Source organism: Hippoglossus hippoglossus, chromosome 16, assembly GCF_009819705.1.
Source record: "Hippoglossus hippoglossus isolate fHipHip1 chromosome 16, fHipHip1.pri, whole genome shotgun sequence".
Taxonomy (NCBI): domain Eukaryota; kingdom Metazoa; phylum Chordata; class Actinopteri; order Pleuronectiformes; family Pleuronectidae; genus Hippoglossus; species Hippoglossus hippoglossus.
In genome coordinates, this window is record NC_047166.1 from 11,759,195 (window position 1) to 11,775,804 (window position 16,610).

The window sequence follows — 16,610 nt, forward strand, 5'->3', positions numbered from 1 at the left end:
GCCCGGGTTCGCCTCGCACATCAGCAGCCGAGCTCCTCTCCTCTCCCTCAGTGGGTGAGACAGACCCAGGCAGAGGCAGCACGTCCGTCCGTAGAGAGGGGGAGCTCACACCGCATAGCGCCGCTGCCGCCGTCTGAACCCACACTCGCAGTCTCGCTTCCCTCCCCGATGGATGTCTCCTCCGCCGCGGACTTTTTGACACCGTGGTCGCGTTCACCCTGAGAAAACACCTCGGCTGTTTTTTTTTTGCCGCCCGAGGTTTGTCTCGTCGACGCGGGGAGAGAGGACCACACAGCTCCCTCCTCCCTCCACCATCACCGTTAGCAGGCTAAGCTAGCTAGCCCGCTAACTTAGCTGCGATACTTTGAGACCGCGGCTGCTTTCTGCCCGTCGTCTCTTCTCGTCGGAGGCGGACCGAGGAGCCCCGTCACCCCGGGTAAGCGAACAAAACGTGCCGGGAGCCATTGTGTTTGTCGTTGTGTTCTTTTTCGCGACCCGCCGCGGGCTTGTTTCTGGCCGGCGGAGCAGTGGGGTTATCTAGCGGCAGCGGGCTGGCGCCGCTACAGCGGAGCGGCTCTTGTTGACAGAAGCAGCCAAGCAACCGAGATGTGATGCGACTCACCGCTAAAACACACAAATCGTCACTTTACTTGCCCGTTAATGGGTCAATACCAGCTCCTGCGCACAGGGTCAGAAACGTGCTTGGAGAAATAAAACACATCTCAGCGATAGCGAGGCTCATAAATACTTTTACACTCAGAAAATGTCGAAGTGTGGAGAATGGGCCACTGCCAGAATAATATGATCTCACACTTGCCGCATATGCCTGCAGCCAGTTTTCCTGACAGTTCAAATGGCGTGTGTGTGTGTGTGTGCGTGTGTGTGGAGACAGTTAACACACAGCCTGCCTCCGTGCACGGTATCATACAGCAGCTCGTGCTTTAAATGGACCATCATGGTTGACGTGCAGAGTGCATGTGCTCTTCCTCATCTGTGTCCGTCCCCTGAACATTTCCGAGCTCCAGTGTTGCATCACAGCCTGGAAAGATGAGCTGTGCACTCGGAATTTAACCCCTGCACGCTGCTTGTTGTGTCCCCTGTGTCCTGATAGAGGTCAGGTGATTCAGCTTAGCATGATGCATGTGAAGACTCCCAGTCATCCAGTTCCTGGTTTTCACAGAAAAGTTGAATCATGTGAAACTGGACTAGATACTTGCAGGCGTTACCCACGATGAGAGGACTTGGACTTGGACTTGCCTTTATACAAATAGGGAGAGAAAAGCGAGGGACCTCAATCGATCTGTTCCCTTTGCTTTTTGGGCTGTAGATTTAGAGGGTCCTCCTTCCCTGTTAAATTTAGGGTAATCACATTTCCTGTAATTCACTCACTTGGTTGAAGCATGTGCAGGATAACGGTGTGTGAGTGTATCTGTGTGTGTGAGTCTATCTGTGTGTGAGCAGAAGAGACTCACTGAGTGAGTGACAGAGGAGAGAATGCATGAGCGAGTGAGCATTAACAATGCTGTAATTATCTGGCGAGATAAGAAAATGGATTCACTATCAATCCCGCAAGAAGCAGCAGCTGTGGAGCAGAGCAGATGAAGAAGTGGGATTGACAGAGAACCGCTTAAATTAATCTGTCATGTTCCTTAAAGGGGGAGAAAAGGAAAGCATGTATTATTAATCCCTGGTGTGTGTGTGTGTGTGCGCTGTTGATTGTGCGAGTGCAGATGGAGAATATGGTGCGTCGCTGGAGGGAAGCTGCTGAACCTTTGTGCTACCTGTAGCATCGGTTCTTGGTGCCTGAACATGAACGGTTTCCTGACCTGGGTTGTTGTAAGTGTCATGTTTCGGACCTCGCCTGAGAGCTGTGTATCTGAACTCAGTGCTGTGCTAAGGTTTGACTGTCTCGAACTGAAAGGAAATGAATCATGTTCCTCATTTCAAGGCCGTGGAGTCTGCATGATGCGTTTCCTGCCCTGTGTGTGTTAACTGTGTGTTCAGGCCTCAGCAGATGTGCCTGCTTTTGTGTATGTGTCCCATTTGTTTTTTTTATCAGGGCTTATTTGAGATTTTTTTGCAAATTGGGAACATTTTGGCCTCATGAGGATCATTATATTAGAGATTAGTATTTGGATTATGATAAAATCCGATGAATGTCCTCTGAAGTGAATGGCGTCAATCACATCCATCAACATGTATGGAGATAGAAATGTGTCTAGTGTAGATGCATCACTGTGGCTGTAGCTTATATAGAGCGTATGTGTAAGTAATGAGCTGTATGCTTCCTCTATGTAATGGTAATACAGGTGGTTAATGGTAATAGCATGTTTTGGAATATAATTTGTTTGATCTTTGCTAAAATCCCAGTCATATGTGCACAAATGCAACCTAGATGTTTTACCGTTACATGTTTTTCATCATGGTCATAAATTAGATATGCCCCCCCCCCCCCCCTAATTCAGTTTTACATCCGTTAAAATGAAAGTGAAAGATATCCACTACATGTGTGTATTAGTATTTGTGCTTGTCTGTGTTTGTCATTGAGGGTGGCTGCAGTGCATGTATTGCTCTCCGAGCTGGTCTGGAACAATAGCTCTATTCTGGCCCATGTCTCCGGAGAGAGGCAGCAGCGTTCGGTGTTCCCGGCACTCTGTGTGCCAGCGAGGCTTGGTTTGGGATTGGGTTTCCACAGCCACCTGGAGCTCAGAGCACAGGAATGCCATTGTTCCTCCTTCCAGACTATGGCCGGATCAGATACACATGCAAACACACACATGCACACAAACAGGCGCATGCATATACACACGATTAGTGCACAATATGCATGAGGAGCTCATACCAGCTTTCCTGACCCTAAAAAGTTCAGTCACCCTGTTTTGCTATGTTGTCACTGCTTACGTAAATAGACAGTGTAACATCAGGTTGGTGCACCCACAGGCGATATCCTTGTCTGAGTTGTTTGGTTTTTCTTTTTAGCTTCAAAGCACGGTAAATAGCTGAACTTACTGTAGTTCCACGCTTTGTTATGTTGTTTATCTCAGCTGATGATCAGCAACCTGCCTCAGCGTTAACAAGCATGTGAAGGGAGTGAGAAGTTGTTCAATATGTCATAACTGCTGAGACAAATTGGTCAATTAATCAGTTAATTCACTGACGGAAAAATAATTAACTGCAAATTTGAGAAGCACTTAATCATTTTAGTACTTTGTCAAGCAAATTCGGCAAACTGAATTTAGGTTGTAGGTCAGACAAAACAAGCAATTGGACAATGTCACCTTGGACTCTAGCAAACAATTAACTTATTAATCAAAAAATCATTAATTGATAATAAAACTATCTGCTTTCAAAGCACAGTCAACCAAACATGAAGACCTGTGACCTCGAATGTTATTTTAAACTCTGTAAAATGGATGCATATTACTCTACTATATACTAGAGAGAGATTACACCTCTGCCATATCTGTTCATGCCAGTGAAATATCAGTTTGACTTTGTTCACTCCGGTGTTTGTCTTTTTAATGAAATCTTCCTTTCGCAAGGAAGCAAAACAAACCGCATCAGACTGACGTACAGTGTTTCACTTCTGCAAAATGTGAGATAGAGAAAGAGAGGAGACAGAGGTCAATTTTACTAGCTAACATTAAGTTAGATAGATTTTTATGACCTATTGACATTCACTGCTGCTGTACGACACATGCGCACCACCAGATTCCCCGACTGCATACTGGGATAAATCCAGATGAGCTGCTGCATTAGACCCCCCGCCCCTCAACACACACACACACACACACACACACACACACACACACACACACACACACACACACACACACACAGGCACACACACAGGCACACACCACCCTCTACCCTGGCAGAAATACTGGACTTATTGCTACACTTTGCATCAATTTGTGTTGATATCTGGGCAGTTGGACTTTGTTGGACTCAGTCCAGTGACGCTATATTACTTTTATTTATTGGCTTCATTTATAATTAATTGAAATTGAAAAAGCTTGGGTTTGTTGCAGCCTAGTTTTATCGTAGACCTTACAGATGATCACTCCGGATGTTGTAGCTAGCTTAGCAGGATCAGATAGCTGTGACCTAAATGGTTGATCTTCAGACAAAGTGAGAGAATCAGAAAACAGAGAGAGATGAGAGAGAGGGGGAGATACCAAAAGCAGCATTTAGAAGTTTTTCCCCTCTCGGAGTCTTAGTCATTTAGGGTTTGTAGTCAAGCAGTTCCAGTTGTTAGTGTGTGTGTGTGTGCATGCATGTGTGTTTGCTGCTGTGTGTTTCTTCTTGCTTTGCAACGGGTCACATTAGGGATAGAGTTCCATAGAAGTGGGTCAGTCAGTGCCACCAGGGAGTCTTGCCAGCTCCCTGCTCCCTCCAGGGCTGGAAGCAACCAAAGGCCAACACAAACACATAAACCTTGGCTGTGTGCATGTTTTCAGTATATTTGTATAGATTGTTTGTGAGTATTTACTATTCATGTGTGTGCTTATACACAGGTGATGTGTAAAGAGTGTGATTTTCTCTTTTGTGGTCTGTCATTTATTAACACAACATGTTTACGTAACTGTACTTTGACTCCTCATAAACAGATTTACTGAAAACCGATATATTGTAAATCTAAAGGAATAAGAGCCGCACTTCTCAGGATGTTTAGACTGCACACAGCGCCTCTACAGATGATTCAGAGCCTCTAGCCCCCAGTGTGTCTCAGCTGGATATACAGAGTGTTTCTGCTCACTGAATGATAAGGAAATCTGATTTAGCAACAGTATTCAGCAACAGTCGTGTCAGGGTTGTGCCAATAAATGATCATCCTGGTGATTGACGATAGTCAGAGCTATCCCCGATAGCCCAATGTCCAAACAATAATGTATTAAAGTATTATTATTCAGAGTAGCATTAGATCAGTATTACATTTAATTTATCCTGCTATAGTCTCACGTCTGCATCTCCTACATATAACCAACATTTGCTGGTTATATGTGACAGTAATCCAGTGATACACATGTTCGCACACACACACCCACACCCACACCCACACCCACACTGAACTCTGACTGCACTGGTTGTTGTGTGTAGGTTTCCTGCTGTTAGGCTACTGAAATGGAGCAGGGATCACAGACACACAGAGAGGACATGTTGTGTTCTTTGCCTGCCTGCTCTTCAGTTTTTGTTCCTGGAGATAAAACCTTTGGCCCCCATTACGAGAGAGAGAGAGAGAGAGATCAACACTATTGGGATAAAATTAGAATGATTTCTTCGGAATTGTTGTTCAACCACATCTGAGTGTTTGCAATTGTTTTAACCCTTGAAGGCGGGGTGAGAAGCCGATCATCCCAGAGAGGGGGAGGACACGGTGTTGTTTTACTTGACCAGTGGCCCAATGAATCACTTTGAGGACGACCAATTAATTGGGATCGGTGGAGCCAATGGCCCGTCACGTGGGGATCACTGGTTGTATGGTGGGTCCATTCATGAAGTAAAAGTAATGTCATCATGGTGTACCTTTTTTTAAAAAAAAAAAAAAATAAAATAAAATAAAAATCATATTTAAATTCAAGTTAACTTAATGACAGTATGTACATGGTATTTACTCCTGACAATCTAAACTGTTAAAGACTTATTAAAATGGCTCTAATGGCTTTAATTTGTCTTGCCATGATGACAAGCAAATCCAATTCCCCATATTTCTTTTACACCTGGACATGTAATTACAACTTTCTTAGCTTGAACAAAATCCAATTAAATTTGAACTGACTTGATGTTGCATGTCTATATGTCTTTGGAGTACTGTACTGCAAGCTATTGTAATACATGGTTTACTTCATAAACAGATGCTCTAAGAGTCACCTTGAACACCTGAATACAGCTCCCCTGGTATCACTGTGTAACTCTATACAGTGTTCAGCTTCGCTCCAACGATTACCTGTGCTGCTCATGCATCCCTATGTTGCTCACAGCATCTGTCTGTGTCTGAGATATGACCCGACAGGAAAAGACATAGTTTCCATGGTGACAGCCGCGCTCCTTGCCCACCCCACCCCCTCTCACCCACCATAGGAGGAAGGGGAATATGTCCAATTTCTGCTGACTCATGGAGAAACAATTGTGTGACACACACTGAAACACAGATGTTTCTCCTAACTCTGGCCTGATTGTTTTTGTGGTCGTTTTTTAATGCGTTCCACTCCTTTTGTTTGTGAGCGAACGTTGGCTTCTGCATCCAGCTGCTACACCTGTTTGTTTTGTGAAAATCTAATGTCATGGGAATTTTCTTTGCTGCTGGTTTCTAAAGAAGAATACTTTATGCAGTACCTGTCAGTTAAAGGCAGGATATTTCAACACTACTATATTTTAGCTTTTAAAGGCATCATGACTGCTATGTTTACACCTGTCGTCCACACTACTTAAGTTTGGAAACTCTACTGGTCCCATTTTAATTTTAAAAGTCTGCATTTGCTTTATGATTGGTACTTAGTAACCAACTGCAGAGAAGACAACCTGCTTCCAGTGAATGCTCTAGTAAAATACAGTTTTTTTCAGGATGGATGGGAATAGTTACTGATTCGGTGCTTGTGTGGACGGAGATCGTTTTAGTTTTAGAATGCAGTTTTAAAACGAAAACGTATTGTTATGGATGCAGTCTCAACCTTACTCTTCAGGAGCAGCAGACAGTGTTGGTTTATTACTTTCATTTTTGCGTGTAAGGTCAAGTGGTCAAGAAAAGGTGCTGAGAAAAAGAAGTCAGCAAACCAGTAACCCTCATGTTCCAAATAAAAAAATACCTTTTCACACAGTAAGTTTTGTTTAAATACATTTCAGAGTAGAGCATTTATACATTTACCTTTAAACTCCTACTAAGAACTTGTGTGTGTTCGTGTCATCTCTATTTAACAATCGATGTGCACAATTAGTCTTCTAAAGTTTGAGATATATTTATATAAATTTTCACATTCAATAGTGTTTATTTTCAGCTCTCTCCACTCTGTGTTCTTTACACCAGTGAAGACATTCCGTTGCTCTGGCAGATGTGTGATGTGTTACAGAGCAGCCCATCTGCCCCAGGCTCACCCCGAGTGCTGAGGGTGCAGCACTCCACTGAGGGCTAACAGACACACACTTGTCCACCTCTGGCTCTTATCTGCAACCAGGCAGCTTCTCTGAGTGTCTGAGCATGTTTGTGCTTCTTTGTTTGTGTGACTCCTTGAGTGCAGTTGTTAGTCCCCAGTCACACTGATAAACATATCAAGGATTACTACTAGCTGATGGGCTGCAGAACAACAGACCCCATTGTGTGTGTGTGTGTGTGTGTGTGTGTGTGTGTGTGTGTGTGTGTGTGTGTGTGTGTGTGTGTGTGTGTGTGTGTGTGTGTGTGTGTGTGTGTGTGTGTGTGTGTGTGTGTGTGTGTGTGTGTGTGTGTGTGCGTGCTAAGCCATTAGAAATTGCCTTTCTATGAGCCACAAATGTCAGGTGCACTGGGTTTATGGAGTGATTGTGTGTGTGCGCGTGCGTATGTTGTATGTGCTGCAGTGTAATCTACCAGAATTTGGAATGTGGGTCAGTGTGGCTGCAGCTCTGCAGGGAGAGACAACATCAGGATACTGCCTTCTGTACTTACTGTAGGTGGACTTAAAAAAGACTTCACAACAATGCAAAAGGAAACGGGCCAGCCTGTGCTTTGGTTATTTTAGTCATGCTTACCTTTTTGTCTGCGTGCTTAGATAGATGTGTTCAACATATCAAACAAGGGCATCTGAAACTGTGTGGACCTAGTTCTATTACAATAGGATATTTAGAGCCACAGTGATAGAAATAGAGATGGAAAATCCGTGTGACTTCTCAATAAAGCTAGATTGGAAAGAGGATGCCCAGATTAGTCATGTGTGTGGCTCATAGTGGATTTCACCTGCAGTCATTAAGATGAAGTTATTGCTGAACATTTGGTTTTATGTGTGTGTGTGTGTGTGTGTGTGTGTGTCTAAAGGCTATCAACGTTTTGACGGAGCTGCTTAAATTAAATATTGACAGTGTTAGCTTTGTTAGGAAGTGTGTGTGTGCTTGTCATTACATCATTCAATTTTACGTGTGTGTGTGTGTGTGTGTGTGTGTGTGTGTGTGTGTGTGTGTGTGTGTGTGTGTGTGTGTGTGTGTGTGTGTGTGTGTGTGTGTGTGTGTGTGTGTGTGAGAGAGAGAGAGTTGAGTCGTGTGTGTATATTTAGATTTGCCCGGTGATTGATTGGGCATTTTGCGGCAGCCAATAGGCTATTGAGTGTCCATTATTTTGATATATGATCCCACAGACCAAACCACTTGTTCTGGACCAGAAGTGTTAAATAACAGGTTTAATGAGGAGCGGGGCTGCTAACACGCAGGTTACATGATGCTGCTGACCGTCTTGTGAAAGACAACTGGAGATAGCAGATGTCTCGATTTGTTGGGAAGTCCTTTTAATGGCACTGTGTTAGCAGTGAAATGAAAAGTGTCTCTCTCCTGTGAAAGGAGGCTGAAGCAGTGGATACTTTACTCTCCTGCAGTGACTCAGCACACTTAGCTTGCCAGGTATATGATTATGGGTTCTCTAGATGTTTCCTTCTCATGAATTAGACGGTTTTATCTCTGGAGACGATTGAAGGTGTGTTACATTAATGGCTCTCTTAAGTTTTCCACTGCATTACATAGCAGTTGCGTATATCAGGTTGCACGAATGTCACAATGATGCAATTCTTGCAATTACTTGAAAACAGGCAAGTGACAAACTCAAGTATATGAAATGGCCTGAATATAGAAAACCTGCAATTCACAGCTTTCCCTACAGTATCAGTATTTTATATTTATGAGTAAGGAAGGGATTAACAAACATTACCAGACATACAGATATAGTTAAGCTTGTTGTCAACTTAAATTTATAGTTCATTAGTTCAAAACCTGTCGGTTTGGAATGGGCTATTTAACAGAAAGCTGTTCACCTGTTTGTTCAAAGTTTGGTGAAGCAAAGAAGCCAGAACTGGAGAATCCGTTGTCATTGCCGGGAACATGCTGTTGTGAATGTGTTGATATTGTGAACGACGTCGGCACTTATGATGATGAGTCCCAGCCGCCTCAACAGTATGTCAAGTGTGGAGCTGATAAGATGAACAGTTCTTGAGATATGTGACCCACATACAGACAGACAGGCAGACAGACAGAGATTTCTGGAATCTCCAATATAGTGTTTCAATACACCCTGTGTCTTTAAGAGGCAGTGGTTATGCACCAACTTGAAAAAAACTGTATGCAAAAAAGATCAAATTGAAAGAATCCTGGCGTCTCTTCTCAATCACCACCTTTTTCTACATAACATTATCTAATCCAGGAGGATTATCACAAACCCAGGTTTAACCAGTGGTCCTCATCATCAACAGTCCAACATCCTGGCAGCCAGCCACTGTCTATGGGACTAATTCAGTCAGAGCATATTTTCAGGATCTGGATTGCTCCCAACAAGCTCCATTTAACAAATATATTTTTTTGCCACAGCCTTGCAGCTTTTGGAAATGACAAATAACAAATAAAAAAAATCATACTGCATAACAATTTCTCAGAAAAGCCACTGCATATTTAGTGAATTCTTGCTGCAGGGGTCACAGAAGAACAGTGTAAAATCCTTTTTGAACTGATTGAGGACCAGGTAAGTGATGAATAGCAGTAAAAAAGAAACGCTGCATAAACACTGTACACATTGGAAAGTTTCCAGCTGCTAATGAATACACAGAGTCACAATCCGACCACAAGTCCAATGTTACTCCAAGAGATAAACCTCTGTCTTTAAAATGCAAATATAATCACTGTTGGCTCTAAATGTTAACAAGCTCTTCTTTTATTCACATAAAAAATGTTTTCTCCTCTTCAGCAGTTTGTTTTAATCTATAAAACATAATGCAGTCGCTTGTCACATCGGTTTTATTTACTGAAAAAAGCCGTGGTTTTTCCCTGTAGTAATACGATAAGCAGTTGTTGTTTTTTAAAGAAAGATTTGCAGTGAAGAGAACTTATTACTTATCTTATTATTATTATTATTATTATTATTATCATCATCTCTTTTGAGCTCTGGTCTTGAATTGATGTAATTGTTTTCATTTTACTCTTTCATCTTGTTTTCTTCTATTAACTTTTTGAATGAGTTCTGAAGATGGTTTCTAGGAATAGTCTCCTCCGTTTTACATGTGTAATTTACCATCCTTTGTTCTGTGTATATTTTAAAGCTTTTAAATACCCTGCGTTTTGTTAAGGGCTGCATGGAAAATTAACCTCACAATCGTTAATGTTATTGCTGTGCGTGCAGCTTAAAACGGCCTCAGTTGTAAACGCAGAACGTGTTGAATCCACATTTTGCCGCTTTACCACAAGAGAAGGAGATTACATGCTGAGTAGAATTGCTAGGAAGTCTGCCCTGGATTGGGAATGTTGCCGAGAGCGTTTGAGCACACAGCTGGGGGCATGCACGCACTTCAGCTTTATCCTGTTAACACTGCTGCTGGCCAGAGCAGGGACAGCAGGGAGATACAGAATCAAGAACCAAACTGTAACTCTCCAAATGACACCAGGACATATGGGCATAGTTGGGAAAGTTTTGAGCTTAATCTTTTCTGTGTCAGGACGCAGAACAGGGAAGGTAGTGAGTATGTGTGTCTCCGTGTGGTGTGTCTATTGTCATCACTATCATTCCGTTAACGTTGGTCAAGCGGCCTGCTCTTCTGTTTCCTGTCCTCCACAGTCTCCATAAACAGGAAGCCAATCTCTCTCTTTCTCTCTGTGACTCTCCTTTTATCTGTCCTTCTCTGCCTGTTCTTTGGTCCCTCTGTCTTCCTCTTCCTACCCTGCCTCCCTCTGTGAGTACATACAATATATCTGGAAAGTGACAGGCTCCCAGAGCACGGCCTTATTGTGGAAAGCAAAACAGGCTGTTGTGGAAGCTGTTTCATCCCTGATAAGTGTGACATCAGTGATGTGTCGGGAGATTTTGGACCAGCTGCTTCTTACCTATTCTCTCCTTGCTATTCCTGGCATTCCTGTTTTTCCTCCCTGGGCTTCCCCCTGGAAAGCTGTCAGAAATGGTGAACTATGCCTGTTGTTGCCTGTGACACTGTTGTTGTCATCTTCTGTTGCCTTTCCTCTAGTCTCTATTTAGCCTGTATTGTAGAGTTTGTTGCGTGCTTGAGGTGCTCCAGACCCCTCCGGGCCTTCCTTTCCCACACCATTGGAGACATGAGTTCTTTGACAGAGCAGGAGATCGAATGGAACGAGGTGGAGGGGAGGTGCAGTTTGCACCGATTTGGCACAGCACTGTTTGTTATTGCTCAGGCCAAAGATGTCATCTTTGGAGTCCTTCTGGTACGACATACGCTACAAACAGAGTCACATAACACAAACAGAAACATTGGCTAGGAACCAAAAACACACACACACACACACACACACACACACACATGCTCATAGAAACCTATCATGTGGTAAGAAAAGATACCTTTTTCCCGTCTTTCCTAATTTTGGCTCTCTAGTGTCTTTCCTTGGCAGTCTTGAGAGAGAGAGAGTGTGGAACAGTTTGGTTTAATGCTTGGCCGTGGCTGGTTGGTCACAGTGTGTTCACTCTGAGCTTGGGGAATTGTAAAGGACTGATTTGACTGTCTGTTAGTTTCAGCTCAGCCCACACCACTCTCTAAATTGTCCAGAACAAAGGTTGTTTGAGAGCTCCTCAACCTTGTTTGGCTCTGGTCCTGCTTTGAAGCCTCAGTCATGTGGGTGCCGAATTGCATGAACCACACGATCGGTGTGTTAAGTGATTTCTACTCGCCGAAAGAGGACTTGTGCTTGCTAGCAGAAATATCTCCAGTTGTCTATCCATGAGCTCATCCTCCCCTCTTCATTTGTTAGTCTGGCTCAGTCCCTGGTCTTATTTATGACAGGAATTACCTCGACTTAGACCGAATGGAAAGACGCCTGTGTGGGAGACGAGAGAGTGAGACTTGGTGAAGTAATAACAGGGAGTGTTCATTAGGGTCACAGATTCAGGCAAGAGCAGGGTGGAATGGTTAGGACCCAGCCTTTTGGCTGCCGAGCTGCATTCTCTGTGTTCATTCTCAGCTGGTCACAGCTGGAACAAAGAGAGGGAGGGAGGGATGACAAAGACTGTTCGAAGGAGAAAACTCTCTCTTTTCTCTCAATACTAATATACTTTTCTGCCAATACAGTAGAGATGTTCAGATAACATTTTTCCCTTCCCGGTAGTGATTCTGTTTCCTGGACTTTGCATATCTGCCCATACCGAATACCAATTTGAGTCAAATTCACATGTCCAAAGTGCACCGATTTCTTGACTGTACTTCCTTGGGCACCCAGCAACACACACACACATTTCAAGTCGATAGAATTAATGTTTTTGAGACAGGAGCATCACATACCCTGTACATACTCGCATACAGACAAATTCCTCACATTATAGTAAGATATAATACTGACTCACTGCATAAGACTGTGTTTCCCTGTGAGTGTGGATGTTCACACATCCATTGTTTGAGATTTTACACTTTTTATGCATCAGCACGAGTTAAGTTTTACCATGTCCTGCCTTTTAGAGATTAATGTTTTCAAATAAGCTTTACTTCCGCGGATGAATGGAGCAGCACAGCAAACTATATTTAATGTGGATCAGTCATTTCTTGCTAATATTTGATCCCCTTAAGAAGGTTAGTATTGGCTCAGATACCTGATTCTTACAGAGAATGGGTGTTTTGGGATTGAAGAAGAGATGACTATTTTATAATAGACGTTAGCAGCTCTCACATCAACACAGATCCTCTCAGAGTAGATTAATGTCTCTGCTCTATGGAGGCTTGCGTCAGTGTAGTGTTGGCCTCTGTCATATCATGTTCACGGGCACAGCTCACTGTCTGGACAGGTCCACCTCTGCTCACTTGCTCTGCATTACACACCTGACTAAGTGTCTATCTGTAAGCCTCACCGCTGAGACCTCTCATCTGGTGCATGAGGCGTGGGCATCTTTGTGTTGAACGCCAGTTTACTTGAGTTTACTGTCTTAGGGAAGCAGTAGCTATTATAGCACGTTCTTGTGTCTTTAACAGTATGAGGCCAGGCTTTACATTTTTACGAGAAAACACTTAATGGCGATGTGTAGGAAAAGCTGAGGTAGCTGCACATGTTGGAAAACCTCCCGATTTTGCTGCACTGCTGGACAAGAGCCCGGCAAAACACAGACATTGAGTCACTCTCTCTTGATCAAATTTTCTAATTCAAATTTTACTTCAATAGCCTAATAATTCAGTTCCGTATTTTTAAACCATGAAGTTCATTGTTTAGTCTTTCATGCTCCTTGTTGCTGCTCTCTGTCTTTTCCTCCTCATCATCATACAGCACTCATGCATGGACTAGAGCATGAGATGGGCAGAGGAAGAGGTTTGCTCGGCCGACAGCGACAGAGATGGGTTGCTATTTGCGCTGCAGTGTTGTGTGTGGTTCTGTAGATTTAGTTTGTGATTGTCAGGGGAAGCTGTCGAGTATTTATAGAAGCTCTTGCTCCTCCTGCCTCCAATTTGCAGATGGATTACATTCCACTCAAACATTGTGGAGGTGTGTGAAAGATGTAGGTTCAGAAAAGAGGGAAGTAAAGAGAGACGGTTTGCAATATCATGTGAATTCATACAAACAGACAGACAGAGAGCGAGAAAACCAGGGAGGAGATGAGGAATGATGAGGAATGATGACTCAGGAGGAGACAGACAGACAGACACCTTTGGTGGCCAGGGCCTTTCACATACTCGGGCAAACCTGCACTGCAGTACAGCCTCCTTACAGTCAGTAATGCATGAGTGTGTGGGCTGGCAGGAAGAGATTTATGGTATGGCTCCTCTTGTAATACAAACTCTTAACACACACACACACACACACACACACACACACACACACACACACACACACACACACACACACACACACACACACACACACACCTGTACAGTGGCTAGAAATATGAAGTCCCAGTGGAGCAGAATGATGACTTGGCTTTAAAGTAGGCCAAGGACCAGATTGAAGGACACACACACACACACACACACACACTGAGTCATATTCACTCTCATCTTCATTCTCTGCGGATTTTTCAAAAATAGCAGATTAATCCAGTGAAATGAGCAGTTCTGAGAATCCGTCAGTTGTCCATCCCCATTTTCCCTCCCCCTTCATCCCTCTTGTCTTTTCTCTCCCTCTCTTTTTATCCTGCTCCAAGGCTGGCAGAGCGCCTTAGGCTATGTTTAACCTCTGGGTGGGTGTGGAAGGAGGGAGCACGATGGATTTATAACACAATACCCAGAGATGCAGAGTTATGCCGACATTTTTGTAAAATGACTGACAGCATTCGAAAGTCTAACCCTTTTCAGACATGTTTGCTGATGCACTTCCACTAATACCGGGAAGTGTTGGTGCTGCTGGAAAAATGCCTGGTGACATTGTGACTCTGATTGTGTGATTATGCGAGAGAGATGAGTGTTATTATTGTGCGTGCAGAGTCAGGAAGTGTGTTTGAGGTCGTTGAGTGACAGTCTCGCTCTTGCCTTCCTGTGGTTGCATTGCGGTTTTGCTTCCCCAAGGTGCAATCAGAATGCTTGCTGTCTCCTTTCCAGGCTTATTGGAAAAAAACACAGTCCCCACTCCTCGTTCTGTAACTGGAATGTATAAGCGGTAAAATAAAATGGAAAACAGTTCAATTACAGTACTCAAGATTTTGATTTAATTATTGTTCTGCAACACCAAATTACACAATCATATTACCAACATGGTCCTTCAAAAAAACAAAAACAGCATTCATGTGATTTCCGATGACCTTATATATTTAATTTTTTTGCATTTTTTTCAGGAGGAATGTAAACTACAATAATTAAGACAATGATGAATTCTCTGGCCAGAAAATATTAACATTAAATACACTCTCTATCCACCATTGAATGCAGCAGCTCGATGCTAGATATCGTGGTCTCCAATCTCCTGTTGCTGCGTGAGCCAACCTCATTTTCCTGCTATGGGACAGTAAGAAGTAGGCTGGATAGAGGAGCAGCCTCTATTTCAAATTGACTTACCCTAACTCTAATCCTGGCTCTCTTCCCTTTCTTTCTGGGTCAATCACTACACTTGTACTGATTTTTGAAGTTGAAGAGTGTAGTTCTGTCATAAGTACTAATAAATAATACGTGCTTAATTAATAATAGCAAAAAAATGCTAATCTCAATAAAAATCCAAACATTTCAGGCAGCTACTGGCTGCTGCATCTTCTTGTAACAATTCCTAACTGAGATCACACTTTCAGATCACATCAAAGCTTTTACTTGTCTTTGCAACTGCTCAGATGTTTACAGTGGGTCTGTGTCTCCCTTCTCTCTTCAAGGAGCATGTTTGAGTGAGGAGCAAAAGAGGAAGTGGGATCTCTGAAGCTCCGCCCCCTCTGCTGGTGGAGCACCCTGCACATCTGACCAGAGACCCCTTTAGTCACTCAGAGAGGTATGTATGCAGGGAGGCTGGGGCTTTATGAAATGAACAACAGAACAATGATCTGACTCAGTTGTCCCCCTCATGCTTTAGTATCAGTAGCTCATTGATGCATCAGTTTAAACACTTCCAGCTAATGAGCTGAGGTAATGTGATGTTTCAGCAGTTTGGGTTTGTTGAATCAAAGAAATATCTCCCGAGGACATTGTAGCAAATCAGGATTGACCAATGAGAGCTGTAGGCTGCCTTCCATCACTTACACTGGGATAGTTGTAATAGTGGATATCTTGGTGACCTGTATGAAGATCAATTACAGTCACCAAAACGTCAATGTTAAAACAGGAGTATTATTTTAAGCACCAGATTTGTCAAAGGTTTACCACAGATGAGTCAGACATTCCCTACTATTATTCTGCTGCAATTGTCATACCGACATAAACCTTCCCAAACTTCTCCTTATCCGTTGAATCTGTTCTTATTGTTAAAATACTTGAGTGTTTGTGTATGTTGAAGACCATCTCTGTTGTTATGGAGGAGGATTAGTTCTTACCGCAGATGCCTTACTGCTGTTAAGATTCATTAAGAGCTCTCTTAAAAAGCAGCCTGCAAATTAGCAGCTTCTTATATTCATTTTATTTAGGTTCTAATTATTGTTACTATATGCCCATTTAAAACTATTCATTGAAAGGAATATAGACTTAGTACAGTCATTATTTATGCTGTATCTGATTTCCAGGATGATTAAGATGTGATATACAATGTTATTTGATATACAATGCTAACCTAATCCTTTTGTGATTAACTGTTTTGCTTGTGTCTGGTATGTTACACTTTCTGATGACAGCCATCTTGAATCTGGTGCCTCCAGTTAAATGTTGATCTTTGCTCTGACTCTGCTGCTCTGCTCATTGGGAAATAAAAAGTCAGTGGCAACTCTTGATGAGATGTCAAGCTTGCACCGACTTGTCTTTGTGCAGTCAGGCATTAAAGATTACTCAATGGGTGCAGTTGTTAGACTGTGTTAATCATGCATGTTCTTTAAGATTTCCTAACTTCCT

General features: G+C 43.0%; 1 protein-coding gene across 1 annotated transcript in view; it reads left to right on the plus strand.

The window, feature by feature from the left end:
* The window catches only part of galnt1 (UDP-N-acetyl-alpha-D-galactosamine:polypeptide N-acetylgalactosaminyltransferase 1), a 40,624-nt gene continuing 24,014 nt past the window's right edge, over positions 1-16,610 (plus strand). Inside the window, exons 1-2 of the mRNA XM_034609861.1 lie at positions 1-436; positions 15,452-15,564. The gene's annotated coding sequence lies outside the window, so the exon portion shown is untranslated. The remainder of the gene's footprint in view (positions 437-15,451; positions 15,565-16,610) is intronic.